General features: G+C 38.2%; 1 protein-coding gene across 3 annotated transcripts in view; it reads left to right on the top strand.

Annotated features, from left to right (window-relative positions):
- Window positions 1-19,440, top strand: part of FER (FER tyrosine kinase) — a 272,528-nt gene that overhangs the window by 12,283 nt on the left and 240,805 nt on the right. The gene's annotated exons all lie outside the window — the stretch shown is intronic.

Genomic DNA, 19,440 nt, shown 5'->3' with positions numbered 1-19,440 from the left:
CAAAACATTTTTGATTGGTGTTTATTTCATTATATTTTGCAATCCATGTAGCAAAATTTAATGTTTCATTATCTAGTTTGTTTAGACTCTGATTTTAAAAATTGTGTATTAATTTTTTCAATGACTGCCATTGAGCCAAGTGATTTTTATTTCATTTAGGTCACATTATTCTTCTGTCCTATCAATATTGTTTGGGCTTTAAACATTGCTGTCACATTATCTAGCATTTTATTAGTATTACTCAAATATTCAAATTGATCTGTAAGCTCATCGATTTGTACATTCCTTCCACTAATGCAGGTTTTAACTCATCTATGCCTGCCCATTTGTGCAGCTCTTGTCATGTCCTAACCATAAATTCACCACAGGAGGTCCACCCAACACGTTAGTCTACCAAACAGCTGGTCACATTTTGAGAATATTGGATAACAGGTGGACAGTCTTAAATCCTCTACTAGTGAGAGCATACTGGTAATATTAGGAGTTAGGCTGTCTACCTGTTATTTGTTATTGTTGCACTATGACTAGATGTTTGGGGTAAGCCTAACACCAGTACTCTGTTTGTTCAGGGTTGATATTGGGACAAAATTGGTCACTTGCAAATAATTAAATAATTAAGAAATGGAGGTTTGGTTTACCCTAATCCAGCAACAATACAGTAGCACTTAGTTTCTCTTGACTTGCTCCTCTCCTCCCTCTGTCCCACAGCATATGGAAATACATCTGGTCATCTGGGCAGAGTATGGTGATTCCTGTTTTTTACAGATATTTACCTAATCGGAGGGGCCTCAACTCTCTATGGGTGAGACTTTTTAAGCCCATTAGGTGACCAGAAAGCTGTTTCAATGGAAAGGTGTAAGGACAGCTTTGTTGTCTTTTAGGGAAAACAAATTCTTATTTCTGGGAAACAGGAAGCCTGGTCCTATCCCACCAATACATCTTTTTCACTCTTATACTTGTAATAACATTTTTTCTTCATGTTTTTTAAAGTTCCTTATCATACTCATTCCTACCTTATAACCCTTTCACTAACATTATTATTATGTTATTGTCAGTTACAACAATGACAAAAGCAGCAATAGCACAATGTATTTTTACCCCTTATTGGTGGCAGCAAAGGCTCGGGACTTAGAGTCAAGAGAAACTTTGGTTCAAAGTCCACCTCCAACATTTCGTACTTATATGACCATCGGAAGGTAACTTAACCTTTTAAGACTAGACTTTCTCATCTGTGAAATGAGAACAGTAATAACTTGAAGTAACTTATTTCTGAGGTTATAGGCAGCTTAAATGAAATAATACATGTTAAGCACTATGTAAAACTTAAAGGGCCGTATTAATGTCAGCTATTATTATATTATTGACACATTAATCTTGTAAGCAAGGCAGATCATTTAACGTATAAGAAATCAGGCTCAGATATGTCAAATTTCTTGACCAAGGTCAAGGGTTGGATTTGGGATTAAAAATCAAATCTGAGTTTTGACTTCTATCTAGGATTCCCTGCTTTTTTCTTATAGTATACTCACTCAGATATACAAATAGATCTGTTATCTAATGGGAGTTCCCTTGAGTAATGCAAATTGAAACCCATCAATTCTTGCCTATCCTGGTCAACTTTTGTCTATATTCTGCCAAAAATTCACCAGAGGAAATCTAATCAATATGCTAGGAGCCTTACTTTTTCTTGACATCATGAGAGTACCAGTGGAGTCATCTTTTGGTCTTGCCGCTTGACTGCCCCTTCTTCTCTTCATACCATAGGAATCCTTGATGACATCCTTTACTCCTCATTGTTGGAATTTTTCATTGGTTACATGTTGTAGCCTGCTTATATCTGCCACATACTTTTCCATTGCTTTCTTTGTGATACTTACTTTTACTTTGTAGGCTAGGACAAAATCTCTTATGTATGATTTTCAGATGAGACTATAGTAAATATAAAAATGGTAAAAAGATAAACAGGGAAATCATATTCTGTCTGAAGAAAGACATACATAACAAATCACTATCAATACCTCACATATATACACCTAATAACGTAGTATCTAAAAACTTAAAGGAAAAGTTAATCAAGTTAGAGGGAGAAGTAGATAAACTATAATAGTGGGAGAGTCTTAATGTATCCATTTAGATTTAGACAAATCTAACCAAAAGCTAAATAAGAAAGAAGTTGAGGAACTGAAGAGAACTTTAGGAAAATCAGAGAGGGGTATCTGGTACTTGCTGAAAGGGAATATAAATCTATCTGTTTACTGCCAGGCTCTACATGCCATCTTTACAAAAATTGGCCATTTGTCAAGGCATAAAGACCTGACCAAAAAATGTAAAGAAGCAAAAATACTGAACATATCATTTAGTGATCACAATGCAATCACATTCAGCAAAGGGCTTTAAAGAAAGAATTAAACAGTAATTGGAGTAACGTGATTCTAAAGAACTGATGGTAGGCCAGAGAACAAATTACAGGAATTTCATCAAAGAACATGGTAGTAATGAGTCAACAGGCCAAAAGCAGTATGGGAGACAACTAACAGTTCCAGGAGGAAAATTTCTATCTCTAAATGCTTTCATCAACAAAAGAGGCAAAGAATGAATCAATACATGGAACAATTAAAAAAAAATTGAACAACAAATGAGTATCTCCCAACTAAATAACAAAGTAGAAATCTGCAAATGAAAGAAGAGGTGTAAGAAAATTGAAAGAAAAAAGGCCATTGAATTGATGAACTTGGAGCAATTAGCTAACTTAGAGAAAACACAGGGATGGGGGGATGGGGAAGATGGGATAGAGGGGTTGAGAGAGACAAGAAAACCAAATTGTCCCAATCAAAAATGAAAAAGAACGCACAATAACTGAAGAAGAAATAAAGGAAATTATCAACAAGTCTTTCTCCAATTTTATGCTAATGAGCTGGTAACTTAGATAAGATGGATGAATGATTAACAAAAATATAAAATACTCAAATTAACAAAAGAAGAAATCAACTGTTTAAATAACCTAGTATCAGCAAAATACATTGACTAAGCCATAAATGTGCTTCTAAAGAAAAATGCTCCAAGACCAACTGGTTTCACAAGAGAATTCTATCAGATGTTGATAGAAAAATTAATTCCAATGCTACGAAAACAGATTGCAATCATTAAAAAAAGGCACCCTTATAATCTTTTTATGATACAAATATAGTCTCACTCTCTAAACCAGGGAGAAATAAGGGTGAAGAAAAAACTAGCCAACAAGATCTTTAATGAATGTTAATGCAAAAAAATGAAATATTAACAAGTAAGTTATAACATTTTAGAAAAATTATACATTATGGCCAGGCTAGGTTCATATTCTTTTTTGTCATTTTGGCTAGTTTGATAGATGTGAGGTAGCATCTCAGAATTGCTTTAATTTAGATTTCTTTAATTAGTAGTGATTTGGAGCATTTTTTACATGTAGCTATAGATACCTTGAGTTTCTTCCCTTGAGGACCAACTATGTCTTTTGACCATTTATCAGTTGGGGAATGGCTTTTTTTCTTGTAAAGATTCATAGTTCTTTATGTATCTTAGAAATGAAGCTTTATTAGAGAAGTTAGCTGCAAAAGTTTTTCCCCAATTATTTCTTTTTTAACCTTAGCTTTATTGCATTTGTTCAAAAAATTATCCCTTATTTGATTATGAGCTTTTCTTCTATTCATAGCTCTTAAAAGGTATTTTTTCCCATGTTTCTCTAATTTGTTTATAATTTAACCTTTTATATTTGGATCATGTATCTATTTTGAGATTATCTTGGTATAAAATGTGAGGTGGTGTTCTAATTTCTTCTGTGCCACTGTCTAATTTTTCCTGCATTTTTTTTTTTTTGTAAAATAGTGAATCCTTACCTCAGAAGCTGTATTTTTTTGTGTTTATGTAATACTGGACTAGTTCAGACATTTGCTTACTTATGTTGTACAGCTAACCTTTTCACGGATCTCGTTCTTTATTTTTTTAACCAGTATGCAGTTTTTTTGGGGGGTGGGGTGGGAATTACTGCTTTCTAGTATAGTTTTAAGATCTAGCATAGCTGAGCTCCTTTTATTTCTATTTTTTTAATTTTTTTCCTTAAAATTGTTTACCTTTTTTGTCTCTATGAATTTTATTATTTTCTAGTTCTGTTGTGTAATTGGTATGGTATTGAATAAGTAAATTATTTTAGGTAGTGCTATCTTTTATTATGTTGACTTATCTTACCCATGAATTAATTAACATTTTCCCAAGTATTTAGATCTCTTTGTTTCTGTAAACAGTTGTTCCTAATTGTAGTGACATACAATTCTTTCTTTAAATAATTCACATTACACTAATTTGACTTTATGCAAAGAATTCTGAAAGAAATCCTCATTCCCCCCCCAAAAAACACCTATGGGCAGCTTGATGGCACAGTGGATAGAGCACTGGGCTTAGAATCAGGAAGACTCATTTTTATGAGTTCAAAACTGGCCTCAGGTAATTACTAGCTGTGTGACCCTGGGCAAGTCACTTAACCCTGTTTGCCTCTGTTCCTCATCCATAGAATTCTGTCTAGAAGGAAAAATGGTAAACCACTCCAGTATCTTTGCCAAGAAAACACTAAAATGGGGTCATGAAGCATCTCAACAACAACAAAATATATGTTAACTTTATTGTACAGCATTGTGTCTTTTCTCTCTGCTCCTGCCCCTTGGCTTAGAGCTCCACAGCCTCCCTCCCCCACACTCCCACTAAAAAAAAAACCCTCCAAGGGAAAGCAGAATGGCCTGGGGAGAAACTGCTACCACTGACTGCAGAGCTGAGAGGTGACCTTTTGCCCTGTTCTGCCCACCTGCCAATGTGTCTGGACTCTGCATGTGTTTTCTGTACATCTGTATTCAGGTTACCATGCGTATGTCCTTGGCCTCATGTCATTAGCCCTCTTCTGTCTGCATCTGGCTCCCAAGTTTCTGCCCCTTGTGTGTGTTTTGCCTCTTGGTTCTAGCCAGGCCCCCATGTGGCTGGTCTGGGCCCCTCAGTGTTCTCCTCCTGCTTTCACTTCTCTGTCCCTAGTCCCCATGTGCCTTTGAAATGTGTGCCAGCCTCCTCCCTCCATGGGAACACTGGGTTCCTCCTTGCCTGCCTCTCTCCTTCCCAGGTCGGTGTTATGTAAAAATCTACTTTAAGTAGAGGTCTGCTGAATGGTCCATTTAGGTAAAGCAAGAACTGTTTGCATATTGTTCTTGTGTGTACCTTGGTAGGTAGATTCCTTAATATTATACATTCTATAGTAATTTTAAATAGAATTTCTCTTTCTGTCTCTTCCTGTTGGATTTTGTTGGCACTATATAGAAGTGCTAATGATTTTTTTGGATTTACTTTATATCTGAAAGTTTGCTGAAGTTATTGCTTATTATTATTATTATTTGTTGATATTATTTATTGAAGTTATTGTTAATAATTTTTAAATTTACTCTTTAAGGTTCTTTGAATGCACCAGTATGTCATTTGTAAAAAGTGATAATTTTGCTGTTTCTTTAACTCTGCTTATTCCTTAAATTTCTTTTTTTTGTCTTGTTGCTATAGTTAGCATTTGTTTTTAGTACTATGTCAGGTAGAAGAGGTGACAGTAGACATCATTGTTTTGCCCCTGATTTTACTAGAAAGGATATTAATCTTATAAATAAATTGGTACGATTAGAATAAATCTCCGTAACATGTAATGGTACCACTTGGTTTTAGGTGAATACGATTTATCATTTAAGGAAAGGTCCATTTATTCCTATGTTTGCTAGTTTGTGTTTTTTAAACAGAAATGGATGTCATATTTTGTGAAAATCATTTTCTGTGTCTGATATGATCACATTGGTTTTTGTTGATTTTGTTTCTAATATGGTTAATTAAATTTAGTTTTCCTGGTTCTGAAGAGGTTTTAGGTTGAGAGGTGCTGGACACCCCAAAATATTGACGCACCGGGTCCTGCCAAAAGAATTCTACTCAAGCCTTCTCAGCCAAGGGAAAAGAGAAAGTTTGTTAGGGATTCACCATAATGGGCTGTCTTAAGAAATCCCCCCCTTTGTGACGCCTGTTTCCACAAGCGGGCCAGATTCAACCTACTGAATTAGATTGAATCTGAGCACCTTCATGGAGGCAAGATGGAGATTATATACACCAAGATTGTAGGAGGGATCAAGGGGTGGTCTGGGGTGACTAGAGGAGGGGTTTAGGGAGGGTCTTGAGGGGAAGTCTAAGGAGAATAAGGTGGGGTCAGAGTCCAGGAATCTAGAGAATGGAATTAAGGATGGGAAGTAGCTGAAGGCATGGATACTGATATATCAAGGGTGGGGAAGTAGCTGGACACCCTTTAGGGTGAGGCTAGGTAGAGATTTGGGCCTAATGATAATGTGAGGCTCGTGGCCTTAGGGGAAGGCCAGATCCAGTTGGAAGATTCAAGGACAGTTCAAGGGGGCTCCCAGAGACTGTATTCCAGATTCAAGGGGGTTCCTAGAGGCTGTGCCCTCATCATTCCTGCCTCAAACAAATAGGACCCAAATTCTTTTGGGGTCAGGGACGAAGATCTCAGCTTCTGAAACTGCTTCCTGCTGGCAAGGGGTGTAAAGCTGGCTTGATGGGTCCAGTTCAAGGGGTACACAGCCATCTGGAATTTGATGGCTTGGAGCCTGGAGGAGACAAACCTGGCAAGGAGGTTAAGCAAACAACAAAACAGACAGTACAGGAGTACAGAGAAAGGACAATATCCCTGGTGGGAATTAAAGATGACTATTTCATACCTAGCTCCCCTAATCACTTGATCTATGTACCACACTGCTTCGGGGTTCAGGAGTGTGTAGCACATCCAAATTAGGTCAGGGGTGTCTAAGAGCAAGTCCTCAATTGGAGTGGCTGTAGCAGCCAGAGAATCTAATTGTTTTGAAAAACAGGGCTTGCAGTCAAGTCCTAAGGACTGGGTTAGGATTCCCAAAGCCTGTCCTCTCCTTTCATCAGCAGAGTGAGTGAAAGGTTTTTCTAGGTTAGGTAAAGCTAATGCTGGAGTGGTGGTCAGTTTAGTTTTCAAAGTCCAAAAGTTTGTGCTGGGTAGGGGCCCCACTCTAGAGGGAGTGAGTCAGGGCCTTGAGTGCCAATTAATGGTTGCAGTCCCTCCCAAGCCTTGGGCTTAATTGGATATTGAAGGCTATGGAGGGGAACTATGGCTGGGGTGGCAGAAGTAGCTTGCCCAGGAATTCCCTCGTCCCAAATAATTGGCTCAACCTTCTCCCACACCTCTGGGGGAACATGGGGAGGTCTGGGAAACAGAGGGAAAAGGGAGTTATGAGGTTTAACTAGAGAAAATTGGCTTCCCAATTTCACCATCAGGTCCCTTCCCAACAAGGGGACAGGGCCAGAGAAGGAGTGTTCAGACAACAGATCCTTGATGCCCATGACCTGATGGGTAGAGGGGCATGTGGGGCTAGAGCAATTAGTTAAAGCAAGAGAACATAGCCGTGATAAAGTGGGTAACCTTACCTTCTGCCTCGATTTTGCCCAGGGCTCCGCGAGAGAGGTGGAGAAAGTGGGAGCACAGCCAAGCCCCAGGCTTTCCCCTCCTTCCGAGTCTTGAGAAGACTGGAGGACAAGGTACTGGGAGGAGGCTCTACCACTTTTCCAACCTCAGGGATAATCCTTCCTCCAGTGTCCCTCCTGGTTACATGTTGGGCATAGTCCCGGAGGCGTGGATCCTGGGGGCTTCCTCCAGGGGGGCACTCTAGAGGGGCACTCCTTGGACCAGTGACCCTCCTTGTGGCATCGAAAGCAGGTTTCTCCACTGCCCAAGCCAATGGGCTTCCAAGGGGGCTCCCTGGAGGGGCACTCCTTGGGTCTTTTCCTGGCCATGGCAGCAGCCAAGAATTGAGCATGTTCTCTGTCTCTAGCTCTTTCCCTGCGTTTTCTTTCCTCTGCTGCAACCAGGTCTCTATTGTTGAAGACTCCAAAGGCCGTCTCCAGCAATTGGACCTGAGGTGTTTGGGGTCCCATTGCCAATTTCTGCAGTTTCCTCCTAATATCTGGGGCAGACTGATTAATGAAATACATGTTAAGTATTGCCGCCCCTTCAATAGAATCAGGATCCAAATTTGTATACTTCTTAATAGCTTCTAGTAGCCGGGCTTGGAAAAGAGCAGGGTTTTCCTTTTCTCCCTGAGTAACTTCCCTAATTTTTTGAAAATTTATTTGCTTTTGAAATGCTGTTCTTAGGGCTTCTAACAGGCAAATTATCATATGGTCTCTCTTTTCTCTATTCTCACTCCTTTGATAATTCCATCCTGGGTCACTAGTTGGAACAGCAGCTGTTCCTGGGGGGTATTTTATGGGGTTATTGCTAGCCAAACTGTCCCCAAATTTTTGAGCATGTTCCCATATTCTCCTCTTCTCCTCAGTGGTACAACAGGTAGAGAGAAGGATATGCAAATCACACCAAGAAAGTTCAAATTGCAGGGATAGATCCCTAAAACCCTCAGTAAACTTAGTGGGATCTTCTGAGTATCTCCCCAGTTTTTCTTTAATTTGAATGAGATCTGAAATGGAGAATGGAACATGCACTCTCCTTGTCCCAGCAGGGGAGGCAGGCATTTCCCTCAGGGGAAAAAGCCTTGAAGGCGCTGTGGGACCTGGAGCTTGGGGAGGGATATAGGAAGTCCCGCTTCTGGTGAGGGAGGGGCTGGGAGCTGCCAGATGACCTAAGGCCAGGGCCTCTGGCTGGCAAGGGAGATCAGCTGGTACCTGAGGAAGGGTAGGGGTCAGAGAGGGAGATACCAAAGAGACCTGAGTGAGAGCCACCTCAGAGAGAGGGGCCAGGGGAGGAAGTACTACCATGGGGGCAGGGCCGGAGACTGGAACCTGAGTAGGGGTTGCCTTGGGGGTAGGGCCCATGGTGGTAGATACTGCAGGGCCTGAAATAGGGGCAGGCCGTGAGGCCAGAACCTGAGTAGGGGTCCCTTCAGGGGAAGGGGCCACAGAGGGAAGCACCGCAACAACACCCTTGGCTGGGACCATGGGAGGAGATGCAGGGTAGGAGATTTGGACCGTGAAGGAGGCAGGATAAGAGGAGGGTTGCACTACAGGAAACTGAGAGAAAGAGGGGATGGCCATGGAAGGGGGAGCACAGGAAACAAGGGTGCTCTGGGGAGGTTGGGGAACAGGAGGAGGGGCTGGGGCTGAGGCCCTGGGGGCCATAAGGAAGGGGTTATCCAAAATGTCCTGTTGACCCCCATTGCCCCTTGGGGGGGGCTCTAGCTATGAACATCTTACAATCTTTTCTGAGAACAGGGTTCCGAGAGAGCTCCACGAAGGTCATTATGTAAGGAATTTCTGTCCATTTTCTTTCTCGCTGACAATATAATTCTAACTGTAAAAGAGTATTATATTGTAAAGTCCCAAAAATAGGCCACTCTTCGTGGTCTTCTAGGCGATATTGTGGCTAAGCAATATTGCAAAGGTATACCAGCTTTTTCCTTTAAGTTCTTCAGAGAACTTAAATTTTTTCCAATTTTGTAAAAGACAGCCTAAGGGTGAATTTTTGGGAATCGAGGAGAATTGACCCATTGTGAGCCCAGGGGGCTGGAAGTCCCTTCCTCTGCAAGGAGGATCTGGGAGTAAGCCTCAAAAAGGAACAAAGCAAGACAGGAAAAAACAAACACAAAAAGGTACCTGAGATTTTCCCGTTCCCTAGCGCTGAGAGAATTGGGAAAATTGGGGGCGCACTTCCGGATAGGGCATCCATCCTTGTCCTCCAGAAGGTGTTCCCAGGTCCGTGGCCTTGAACATAAACCACTGGACCGAGAACCTGATAGCGTCAGGCTGAGTCCGAGACAGCGAGCAGCTGTCTGACCTACTGGGGACCTAGGAAGTCAGGCCTGAAAAGCACTTCCAAAATGCTTGGAGAGTGAGAAAGGGTTTGGGTTAGGGAGAGGCTTACCTTCCAGTCTTGGCTGGAGAAGAACTTGAGGTTAGCAGTCGTTCCCAGCCAATGCACCATATATGAAGAGGTTTTAGGTTGAGAGGTGCTGGACACCCCAAAATATTGACGCACCGGGTCCTGCCAAAAGAATTCGACTCAAGCCTTCTCAGCCACGGGAAAAGAGAAAGTTTGTTAGGGATTCATCATAATGGGCTGTCTTAAGAAATCCCCCCCTTTGTGACGCCTGTTTCCACAAGCGGGCCAGATTCAACCTACTGAATTAGATTGAATCTGAGCACCTTCATGGAGGCAAGATGGAGATTATATACACCAAGATTGTAGGAGGGATTGAGGGGTGGTCTGGGGTGACTAGAGGAGGGGTTTAGGGAGGGTCTTGAGGGGAAGTCTAAGGAGGATAAGGTGGGGTCAGAGTCCAGGAATCTAGAGAATGGAATTAAGGATGGGAAGTAGCTGAAGGCATGGATACTGATATATCAAGGGTGGGGAAGTAGCTGGACACCCTTTAGGGTGAGGCTAGGTAGAGATTTGGGCCTAATGATAATGTGAGGCTCGTGGCCTTAGGGGAAGGCCAGATCCAGTTGGAAGATTCAAGGACAGTTCAAGGGGGCTCCCAGAGACTGTATTCCAGATTCAAGGGGGTTCCCAGAGACTGTGCCCTCATCAGTTCCAAACCAACTCCTGCATTCCTGATGTAAGCCCATACTGGTTATAGTGTATGATCTTTGTGATATGTTGTTTTAGCCTCATTGCTAATGTTTTATTTAAAACTTTTGCACCGATATTCATTAGGGATATTGGTCTATAGTTTTTTTTTTTTTTTTCCTGTTTAAACTCTTCCTGGTTTGTGTATCATGACTACCTCTGTATGAATTGAAGAAATTTGGTAGGATCCCTTATGCTATTTTTGTAAACAGTTTAAATAATGGAATTAAGTTCAATCAGTGGAGCAAATTTGATATATAATATTCAGAAGGAAAGAAAAACAAAAACACCAGTAATACAGTGTTCATTAAACTCAAAGACCCTACTTACTGGGGGAAGAATTCACTATCTGACAAAAACTGGTAAGAAAACTGTATAGAAATCTGGCAGAAATTAGGTATAAATCAACACCTCAGTCAGTTAGTCATAGATTCTAGATGTATACATGACATAAATATAAAAGGTCACATCATAAATAAATTAGAAGAGTAAGGAATAAATTACCTTTCAAGTCTGTGGAAAGGCAAAGAATTCATCATTGGTAAGGGCTAGTGAGGACATCTGAGAGCCAGGATGTGCAAATGTGTAAGTTCAGGGAGTAGCAAGCAGTTCAGGTTGACTGAACATTTAGCATCTCGTTTAGAGATTGTGTATTTTAGCAGGCTGCTGTTCACAATAAACTTATTCTCAGTGAATTCTTTCCTAATAATTCTCTGAGGATGCTAGGGGCTAAATATTATCTAGTTTTTATTTTATGGTTTTCCTTCTTAAATATATTCATTGACTCATAGTTTTTACAGTCTGTTTTATTAAAAAACTACAAATTCATTGTTATCTTTGCTTTGTTGACTGTAGTCAAATTTATAAGAAATTAGAAATCTGAATTACAGTCACAAATCTGGTGAGATGATTTTAATCTGTTATATGTTACGTTCATTCCTATATGAAACCATCCTTATTATTTATTACATTCTCACTGTGTAGAGAGAGGGTTCTGCTAGGTGTGGTGGGATGTTACAAAAGAAGCAGGGGACTGTCACTGTCCTTGAGAAATTTATCAATTTAAGTTTAAATAAGACCTAGGACAAATAGAAGTATACATAAAAACATGAATAATGTCCAAGAGCCCAGACATCTAAATATCCAATTAGAGCTGTGTTTCATTAGTATGATAGACATGTATTTACTTACTCTACTGGAAATGGAGTGGACATGAATGGGTAAGGAGAGAGAGGATGTGAAGATGACTAAGATTTTTAGTGCTTTTGAAAGTAGGAAAAAGAAAAGCAGGTGTAAGGGAAATTGGTAACAGATTTTCTTTGTTTAACAAATTAGTATGTTGAAAAGATTTTTGGGTCTCTAAGTAGAGAAATACTAAAGGCAGAGCAAGAAATATGGAAGTGGAAGAGACAAGTGGAAGACATCGTAGAGACTTAAACTTGATAGTCACATGCATAAGTGTAAGTAATGATGTACTTTGTCAGTGGTTAAACTCTCTAAAAAAGTGTGAAGGAATACTAATAGATTTAGAACTGGAATGGACCACAGAAGTAATTTGTTCCAACCCTCTAATTTTATATATTAAAAAACAGGCCCAAGGAAAGGAAATAATTTTTTAAATTTCTAATTTATTATTTATTTTAAGCATATGTTTAAAATTTTTTTCTCCAGCTTTGTTCAGCAGGCACGTGTGTGAGAGTAGAGGTAGCAGATGATGGGAATAATCAAAAGCTTGGGAGGATCAGTGATAGGGTGAAAGAGTGAGGGATTCCAGAGAAGAGGATAGTGCAGAGCATCTGGATTTTCTATTTTCCTTTTATTATTGAATTAATACTCTAAAATAGAATGTGGCCTAGACCTCTGATTTTACTGGAATTGGAATCTCCTGAATCATGAAAGTCCTACTAATTCAGATTGATACCTTGTAATTTAAAGCTATATAGAGGGGAACTATGCCAGAGGTGACACATTTATGAGGGCATTGAGGGATTGATTCACAACTCTGTGAAGAAAGAAGATGCCTAAGCTGTTGAAAAAAAGAAAATCTTGGACTTCATTATTAGTGATGAGAAGATGACCATTTACAGCTTTTGTCCTATACATGCCTTCTTATCTATATAAAGTTCTTACAAGGATAATCTATACATACATCAGGAGTATTCTCAATGAGGATATTATATTATAAATAGACTTTCCCTAGCCCAACTTCTTTAGCATATGTCCTGTTTTCTTCAGCCGATCACCTCTTCTATCATGTTCTTTCCTGGTCTACTAGCTGCTTCCCTAAGACTTACATACATACCCATGTCTCTCCCATCCTCAAAAAATCATCACTTCATCCATCTCCATTAGCTGTCATCCCATATTTCTTCTCCCTTTTGTAGTTAAACACCCTGAGATAGCCATCTACAATAGGAGCCTCCATTTTTTTTTTTCCCCTCTCACTCTCTTAACTTCACAGTCTGGCTTCCAACCTCACTATTCACTGAAATGGCTCTCTCTGAAGTTGTTAACAGTTTCTTTATTACCAAAGAAAATGGCCTTTTCTCAAACCTTGTCCCTTTTGACCTCTCTGTAGCCTTTGACACATTCTATTACCCTTTTTTTCTTGATACTTTCTTATCTTTAGGTTTTCATGAGACTTCTCTCTTCTCTTTTCTACATATCTCACAGTTCCTTCTCAGGTATTTTTGCTGTATCTTCTACCATGACACTCCAATTAAAGATGGGCTCTGTTCTGGGTCCTCTTTTTTCCCTTCTATACTTTTTTTCACTTTGTGTTCTTATCAGTTCCTGTAGATTCAGTTGTCATTATTTTGCAGGTAATTCTTAGATCTGCTTATCTAGCCTTAACCTCTCTGCAGATCTCCAGTTTAATATCTCCACCTGTGTCCTGGACATCTCGAACTAGATGTCCTGTAGACATCTTAAACTCAACATATCTGAAATTTAACTCATTATCTGCCCCTGACATCCCCATTATTGTTGAGGATACCATCATTCTCCCTGTTATTCAGGTTTAAAACCCAAGTGTTATCCACAATTTTTCACTCTCTCTTACCTCACATAACCAGTCTGTTGTCAGGTCATCTTATTCATAACATCTCATACTCTTCCCTCTTTTCTCCTCTGATGCTGCTGCTACGCTTAATGATGCAGGCATTCATCACCTCATGCTTGGACTATTGCAGAGTAGCTTACTGACTCATCTCTCTGCCTCCAGTCTTTCACCACTCCAGCCCAACCTCCATTCAGCTGTTAAACTGACCTTCCTAAAGCATCCCTTTACTCAAAAAATACCAGTGCCTTCCTATTAACTCCTGGATCAAATACAAAGTCCTCTGCTTGTGCCCCTTCTCTTCCCTCCTCCATTTTTCTTACACTTAACATATTCACACATACCTCCCAGTCCAGTGACACTAACTTTTTTGTTGTTCTTGAACAAGGAATTCTATCTCCAGACTTCAGGCATTTTCACTGGCTGCTCCCAGTTCTCTCCTTCCTCATCTTCATCAGGATTCCTGGTAGCCAAGCTAAAATCCCACTTTCTATAAAAAGCTTTTCCTGTGTTGATTATTTCTTATTTGCGCTCTGTTGAGCTTTTGTGTACATAGTTGTTTGCATGCTTCTTTCCTCATTAGCCTGTGAGTCTCTTGAGAGTAGGAACTATGGTTTCTTTTCTTAGTGTTCCTAGCCCAGTACCTGGCACACTTAATAAGTGTTTATTGACTGACTTATCTAAGGGTTAAGAAATCAGGAGAATTTTTTTTTGTTATAATAGAGGATTGCACATTAACTTTCACTTATAGGAGATATAGGCAAATGCTTACATGGGTCTGTGATCTTACTGATTTGGATATTTTCTACAGTGTTGTGAATAGCAACCCAGTCACCACTACCCACTTGTCGAGTTTTCATCTATGTCCTCCTGTAAGTACATCCCAGGGATTCCAACCAGTATACTGGGGAACCATCTTCAATTTCTCACTCTTTTAATCTAAAAGGGAAATGCTACTTTCTAAAATGTAGAAAGTTATTTTCCTTTTATTATTAAGTTAATATTATAAAAATAGAATGTGGCTTAGACATCTGATTTCAGTGGAACAGGGATCTCCTAAATCATGAAGCTCCTTCTACCAATTCAGGTTCATGTCTTCTCTGTGATTTAAAGTCTTAGGCAATTGCTCAGAATGCTGGGAGGGTAAGTGATTTGTTCAGGGTCAGAATTGGGACTTGCACCCAGGAATTTTTGGCTTTGAGGCCATCTATTAAACCACACCACACATGTGCACATATGCATACACACAGCAAATGTTTAAATTTAAATTTATGGATATTTTAAATGAGTGATGATACATAATTTCTTTTTAAATAGTACTCAGAAAAATAATGGATGCAATATGGCTCAATAAGAAGAGCTGAGGATATGTTCGATTTCGTGTGTGTGTGTGTGTGTGTGTGTGTGTGTGTGTAGAAAGTGGATATGTAAAGGTTGCTGGGCTGAAAAACAGGCTTCTAGTTTACCTTTTAAATTCTTAGTTACATTGACCAGAAGTGTGAAATTTTTCAGTTGTCACAAATAACTCTTAAGTGCATACTATATAAAATTGTAAGTAAGTTAAATATACAGTTTGTTGAAATTAAGCTGAATGATTCAATACAATAAGCATTTATGCTTGGAACCAAAAGATGTTATTGAAAAAGAGGGAACTTGAGACTTATGTAGTTTGGGTTTGCTAGTGTACTTGTCATTTTGATTTGTTCCTGTTAGCAGTGGTAGGGGTATCAAATAATCTTTGGTGGGAGACTTACCAAGTATCTTTGAGGTACTTGAGATGACACCATAGTCCCTGGTACCATCACTAAAGGAAGCCTAAACTTAGAGCTTGTCTCCTTCTTGATTAGTTTGAGTCGTAGCCATGGACAGTTATCAAACAATGTAGAGATACTCACCTTCCTTTTTTGTTTTTTAGTTGGGTTGATACTCTTATTTTTGTGACTTTGACTTAGTTCTCTTTATGTTTGAGAAATGAGGCCTTTGTCAGAGAAACTTGGAGTAAAAATTTTTCCCCCAGTTTCCAACTTTCCTTCTCATTTGGGTTACATTGGTTTTGTTTGTGCAAAAACTTTTTTACATTTTACTTCCCATGATCTACTCTTTCTCTTATTTGGCCATAAACTGTTCCTTTATCCACAAATCTGACAGGTAAGTTTTTCCATGCTCCCCTAATTTACTCATGATATCACCCTTTATGTCTAAATCATGTATTCATTTTGACATTTTCTTGGTCCTTTGTGTGAGATATTGGTTTATGATTTTTTCTAGCTCTAAAAAATAATTCTTAGTTTGGGTATGACACTGAATAAGCAAATTAACTTACATAGAGTTATCATTTTTGTTATGTTGCTTGATCTACCTTTGAGCAATGAATATTTCTCCATTTCTTTAGGTCTGTCTTTATTTGTGACAGGTACTTTATAACTTTGTTTATTTAATTCCTATGTTTGTCTGGGTAAGTAGACTTTCAAGTATTTTGTATTGTCTGCAGTTATTTCAAATGGAATTTCTCTTTCTATCTCTCCCTGCTATGTACTGTTGGCAACATATAGAAATGCTGATGATTTATATATTTTTTAATATCCTGCAACTTTGCTAAAGTTAATTGTTTCAACTAGTTTTTTAGTTAATTTTCTAAAGTTCTCTTAGTGTACCATCATATTGTCCTCCATATGATTTCTTCATTTTCTTTTTCTTTATTGCTGTAGCTAGCATTTCTAATACAGTACTGAACAATAATAGTGATAGAGGACATTCTTGCTTCACCCCCTGATCTTACTGGGAAGGCTTCTAGTTTTTCCCTCATTACATATAATTCTTGCTCTTAGTTTTAGATAGATACTACTTATCATTTTAAAAAAGGATCCATTTATTCCTATACTTTCTAGAGTTTTTAGTAGGAATGACTGTTGTATTTTGTCAAAAGCCTCTTCTGTATCTATTGATATGATCATATGATGTTAGCTTTATTATTGATAATGGGCACCTGTGCTGAGATTTTTCCCAATACTGAATGAGCTCTTCATTCCTGGTATAAAAATCCCATTTGGTCTTAGTGTTTGATCTTTGTGATGTGTTGTTGTAATCTCCTTGCTAATATTTTATTTAAAATTTTTGCATTGATATTCATTAAGGAAATTGCCATAGTTTTCTTTCTCTGTTTTTGTTCTCCCTGGTTTAGGTATCAAAAACCATATTTGTATCATGAAAGGAATTTTGTAGGATTCCTTTTTTGCCTATATATATTTTTCAAATATCTTATATGGTATTGGGATTAAATGTTCCTTAAAATTTGGTGGAATTTACTTGTAAATCCATCTGGTCCTGGGGATTTTTTCTAGTGAGATTGTTTATGTCTTGTTCAATTTCTTTTACTAAGATAGGGTTATTTTAAGTATTCTGCTTCCTCTTCTGTTAATCTGATTTATGTTTTTGTAAGTATTCATTTCATGTAGATTAGCATATAATTAGGCAAAATAACTCTTAATAATAGCTTTGATTTCATCTTCATTGGTGATGCATTCACCCTTTTCATTTTTGATACCAGTAATTTGGTTTTCTTTCTTTTTGAAATCAAATTGACCAATGCTTTATTTATCTTTTTTCTTTTATAAAACTAGGCCCTGGTTTTATTTATTTATTATTTCAGTGTTTTTTTTGCTTTCACTTTTATTAGTCTCTTCTGTTTTTACAATTTCCATCGTGGTGTTTAATTGGGGATTTTTAACTTGTTCCTTTTCTAGCTTATTAGTTGCATGCCCTGTCCATTGATTTGTTCCTTTCCTTTTTTTTGTTTATTAGTGTGTATATTTAAAGATACAAACTTTTCCCTTAGTAATGCTTTGGGTGTATCTCACAAATTTTGGTGTGTTTTCTCATTCTTGGCATTCTCTTTAATGAAATTAGTGATGTTTCTATGATTTGTTCTTTGATCTACTCATTCTTTAGGATAAGATTATTTGGTTTCCAATCAACTTTTAACATGCCTCCACAACCCTTTATTGAATGTAACTTTTATTGCATTATCATCTGAACAGGGTACATTTAATATTTCTGCTTTTCTGCATTTGTTTGTGAGGTTTTTATGTCCTTTTTCGTGGTTAGTTTTTCTGAAGATGCCATATATAGCTGAAGAAGAGGCATACTCCTTTCTATTTCCATTCAGTATTCTCCAGAGATCTATCATATCAAACTTTTCATAAATCTCATTCATCTCCTTAACTTTCTTGTTTGTGGTTACATTTATCTAGTTCTTAGAGGGGAAAGTTAAGGTCCCCAACTGATATAGTTCTACTGTTTATTTCCTCCTGTAAGTCATTTAACATTTCCTTTAGGAATTTGGATGCTTTGCCATTTGACGCTTATATGTTTAGTATTGCTGTTACTGCATTGTCTATGATAACTTTAAGAAAAGTGTGGTTTCCCTTCTTATCTTTGTTTTTGCTTTTGCTTTGTCTGAGACCATGATTACTACTCCTACTTTTTTTTTTTTTTTTTTACCTCAAGTGAAGTATTATACATTTTGCTCCATCCCCTTATTTTAACTCTATATGTTTTTGGTTTGAAGTGTGCTTCTTCTGAACAAAATATTGATGGATTCTGGTTTCTAATCAAATCTGTTATTTGTTCCTTTAACATTGTAGCTACTAAATATTGTGTGATACTGACTGTGGCTCTGTTTGAAGTATTTTGAAATTTGGCTATAGTATTTCTGGAACTTTTCATTTTGGGATCTCTTTCAGGAGTTGATCAACGTATTCTTTCAATTTCATTTTTGTCCTCTTGTTCTAGGATATCTGGTCTGGTTTTCCTTTATACCTTCTTGAAATATGTTGTTTAAGCTTTTTTCTTTGATCATGGCTTTCAGGTAGTTCAATAATTCTTAAATTATCTCTCCTTTATCTATTTTCCAAGTCTTTTATTTTTCCAAGGAGATGTTTCACATTTTCTTCTATTTTTTTCTTTCTTTTGACTTTGTTTTATTTTTTCTTGGTGTCTCATGAAGTTATTAGCTTCTATTTGCCCAATTCTAATTTTAACAATTATTTTCTTCAGTGAGCTTTTGTGATTTTTTTTCTACTTGGCCAGATCTACTTTTTAAAAAAAAATTATTTATTTTATATTTTAGTTTTCAACATTGATTTCCACAAGATTTTGAGTTACAAATTTTTTCCCCATTACTACTCTCCCCCCTATTCCAAGGTAGCATATGTTCTGATTGCTCCATTCCCCAGTCAGCCCTCCCTTCTGTCACCCCACTCCTCCCCCCATCCCCTTTCCCTTTACTTTCTTAGAGAGCAGGATAGATGTCTATGTCTCATTCCCTATATATCTTACTTTTCAGTTGCGTGCAAAAACTAACTTTTTCTTTTGAGCATCTGACTTCAAAACTTTGAGTTCCAAATTCTCTCTCCTCTTCCCTTCCCACCCACCCTCCCCAAGAAGGCAAGCAATTCCACATAGGCCACACATGTATCATTATGTAAAACACTTCCACAATACTCATGTTGTGAAAGACTAACTATATTTCTCTCCATCCTATCCTGTCCTCCTTTATTTAGTTTTCTCCTGTGAACCCTGTCCCTTTTCAAAAGTGTTTGGGTCTTCCCCCTGTCTGCCCTCCCTTCTATCATCCCCCCTTTTTTCCCCTTCACCCTACTTTCCTGTGGGGTAAGGTACCCAATTGAGTGTTTATGTTATTGCCTCCTCAATTCAAATCCGATGAGAG

The sequence above is a fragment of the Trichosurus vulpecula genome, chromosome 1, assembly GCF_011100635.1.
Source record: "Trichosurus vulpecula isolate mTriVul1 chromosome 1, mTriVul1.pri, whole genome shotgun sequence".
Classification (NCBI taxonomy): Eukaryota; Metazoa; Chordata; class Mammalia; order Diprotodontia; family Phalangeridae; genus Trichosurus; species Trichosurus vulpecula.
This window is presented reverse-complemented; position numbering and strand designations above follow the sequence as displayed.